Here is a 4,090-nt window from a genome sequence, read left to right as displayed (position 1 = left end):
ATGTTTGGAGATGACACCGCAGTGATAGGTTGCATCACTGGTGGGGATGAAGCAGCCTACAGGAGGGAGGTGGCCGGTCTGGTGTCATGGTGCAAGAACAATAATCTCAGCCTCAATACGGACAAGATGAAGGAGATGATAGTGGACATGAGCAAGGAGAGGAGATCTCATCAGCCACTGTTCATCCGGGGGCTTGAATTGGAGAGGGTGAGCAGCTTCAAATACCAGGGCGTTCACATCAGTGAGGACTTCACCTGGACACATAACATCACACAGCTGGTCAAGAAGGCCCAACAATGGCTGTACTTCCTGAGGAGGCTGAGGAGGTTTTGCATGTTGCCTAGGATCCTTTGCAACTTCTACAGTTGCATCATTGAGAGCATCTTGACCAGCTGCATCACTGTCTGGTCCAGCAAAAATCCCTTCACTCTCCCTCACAGGGATGGACAATGAACAAAGAAAATGTCAATGAGTGTCACTGTGGAGTCACAAAATTCACAGTCAAAGGTTTTTATCTTTTTTTGACAGTAAAGTAACCAGTCAGTTTTATAGTTGGGTATGAAGATATGAAGATTTACAGTTATTATTATTATTATTCAAATGTTATTATGCGTTCTACACTCTGTTCAGACTCAGAGACAATAAAACAGCTGGTTGATGCTTAAAAACCTGTGTAGGCCACACAGAAATTAATCAGGAATCATTAAGGGAATTGATAAAAAAAATTGGGCCAATAAGCAGAATCAATAATGGCATCGGTATCAATAAACTCATCAATTCCCATCCTTACCTTGGGAATCACAGATGAGATAAGAAAATCTTCTCCATCCTGGCTCAAGCGATGATTTTCGTCTTTAGGTCCCAGGTTGTCTTAGTGATGACTTGCAAAGTGAGAAGTCAAGTCCAGGCCAAGGTAGAAACACAAGGGTGCTCCACAGTAGGTACGTTATCCTAACAGGTAACATGAGGGAAACATGGGGAACACAAGGAACTGTGTTGCTGGAACACTTATGCAATGAGGAGAACCCAAGATGATATGAACACAAGAATGCCAGATGGTATCAGCATTGAGGAGCTGATTAGGAAAGTGGACAAAGATGTGGTGAGTGTGGAAGTCAAGACAGGACAATGAGAAAATGAGAAGCAGGGGTGCAGGGCAGAGCCAGAAAAAAAATCTGGGAGCAGCCAGAGACTGGATGAGGAATGACAATTCATAGAGCAGTGTAGAAAACACAGGGCAGAGACAAGTCTGCAACAAGTAGCTTGCAGATACAAATGAAGGTACCTCAAAACTGTGGTTAGGTACGCCTACAGTACTTGAATAAATGTACTTTCACTGTCATTGTACTGTCACCTTCCTCTTATCTGGCAAAAAACTTGCTGTTAAACACAACCAGGAGACCTTTTTGCTCCAGTCACAACTCTTTCTCAGGACCTGTGGGGGTGTAGAGACTGTATTTAAATGACATCTCTCTTACTTTGTTCTTAATTTTGTTGCATCTGTTTGGGTGGAAGAAGTAAGCATGTAGGCATAAAGAAAGTCACGGTGCTGCCAGGATGTGCTGGCACCTCAACTGTCAATCTGGGTCATTTGTTGCTGCCATTTCAGCCCACAATCATTTGGATCAGTGCAAAAACTGGATCCAGTTAGAGTGTGAAATGATAAGCTAATAATGCTAATACTGAAAGAATGACTGGTCACACTTCATAAAACAGCTCGTGATTTACAGTGTCATTTTGTTGCACGAACCAGATACACTTAACATGCTTACTGGTTCCTGCTGGTACTTACTGTAAATATGGGTACAGTAAAAGAAAAACCTGGGAAACAAGACTTTAACAACTGGAGAATAATTAAAAATGTGAAATGATATTATACCTACAGGGTACAGTCCTGGGAAACAAAACGCATGTTGGCATTGCTTCATTAGATGTCTTTGCCTGCTAACATGATACATTATCTTGCCTGAAGTTTCCTCAGGCCATTTAAATGGTGCTGCAGGGTCACAGCCTGCCTTGGTATCTTGCTGATCTCCTGGTATCATACTCATCTCCAGATGATGACGACACTGAATGTAAGCCCTGTGCTGGGGTGGGGTTTTGAACCCCTCCTCTGTAACATCTTCCATGAGCAGGTAAAAACACCAACACTATCCTGGCACTATAGAGAACAGAAACAGCAGGACTCCAGCCACAGGGCTCCCTCTCCTTTCGTGTTCCCAGCTCTTGCCTTCTCTGACAATGAGCACTGCTTACAAAGTCATCATTTGACTTTTTCTCTTCTGGCTTTTTCTCTCCTGAATTAATTTAATAGTTGTGGGCCCATTCCTCAACCTCTCATCTTTATTTTAGTAAAAAATGTCACAGTTTTTATGCAAACAGGACTGGTTTGCAAAAGCAAAGAAGTCCGATAAGACTGACCACTTACGGAGACTTTGGCAAATGACTTTGAGCAATATGCTGAGATAAAATGTGACACTTTGAATGAAAATCTGCTGCACCAGTGATATTTTGGAGCCACCACGTGGCCACTAATGGTAATGTATCTGAAGGTACTTACCTTGCCTTCACCATTCAGTCATGCTGGTGATGCATTGTTTAAAACTCAACTCTGTATTGTGGACTATGTACAGTGCATGTCCTCATAAGAACAGCTGACTGCAAAGAGCTGGCCTCCTACCCACACGCAATGTTCTTCATCTCAACCATTTACTGACCTTTGTTTTGACACATTGTAAAATTTCCCAGTCACATTGCCTAGCAGGGAGAAGTGTGTGATTGAGTCACAACTCCCTGCTTTGTATTTCTGCCACAGCTTCTCTCTCTGCAGCTGATAATCAACTGATGAGCTGGATTTAGAACATATTAAGGAGAAGTGAGAGAAGGCTGCCTGCAGCTGAGGGATGCATGGACATTGTGACAGCCAGAGACAGAAGGAGAGCAGTGACAGGGGAGGATGGAGAATTTCTATGGGAAGTAGATGAGAAATAACCAGATCTAGAAGCAGGAGGTGATGCTGCCACAGATGGAATCAAGATGCATATAAAGAAACAATCAGACTTAAAAATATAATTTCATGCCTTCCTCTGCAATAGTTTGTTTGCAAAATCTTACGTCTTCTTTATGATAGATAATTGTATTCTGATCAATCAACTCACAATGCAATTGGTGTTAATGGTACAGCTCAAGACAGGTCTGTTTAAATCCATTTGGGCAATTTGTCATCCTTCATACTGTAGGTGGTAGCTACTTTGGGATTCCCTTAAATGAGTCCTAGGCCCTAAGTGTACATGTCAATACTGGACAATTACATTCCTCAGTGAAATTATTCCTGATTTATATTTCTGTCCATTGCAACTAGGGGATACTTAACCTTCACCATAGTTGCTACTTGCTTTACCCTCATGCTAACCGTAACCTAACCCTAACCTCATCCTAAACTTAGGACATTTGCTGTAGCTCTAACTTTTCATTGTGTTATTTCCATAAAACCTGTGGCCTCCAGTCCCCATAAGTGATGCCAGTCCCTGCAAAGCTAGTGTGCTCCCAGTTTTACATCCAGTAATTAGTAGTATAAGCAGTAGTTACCCCCCCCACACATATGATATACTATACATATGTAATTAATACATATACAGTACGTATATAAATATGTTATTATTGTGTTTTGTTCAAATATTTGAACATTTATAAATTATTAAGTTATTGTTGAAACCTTCATGCCAAACAAGCCCCACTGAAATGGACAGAACTGAGCTGCGAAGCATTTTCCACCCCCAGTATTTTATAATCTTATATCTGGGTGTTTTTTCTGTCCACCCGAAGGACAAAACGCCCAGCCATAAACAGAGTGATGTAGTGTATGCAATTAAGTGTAGTCAGGAGTGTAACAACTTGTACATTGGTGAAACTAAGCAGCCACTTCAGAAACGCATGGCCCAACACAGGAGGGCCAACTCCAGTGGACCAGAGTCAGCAGTCCACCTCCACCTGAAGGACAAAGGACATTCTTTTGAGGACAGTGAAGTCCAGATCCTCTCCAGAGAACATCGCTGGTTTGAGAGAGGAGTTAAGGAAGCTATTTTTGTAA

Source organism: Monopterus albus, unplaced genomic scaffold, assembly GCF_001952655.1.
Source record: "Monopterus albus unplaced genomic scaffold, M_albus_1.0 scaffold87.1, whole genome shotgun sequence".
Classification (NCBI taxonomy): Eukaryota; Metazoa; Chordata; class Actinopteri; order Synbranchiformes; family Synbranchidae; genus Monopterus; species Monopterus albus.
Note: the sequence above shows the minus strand (reverse complement) of the source record.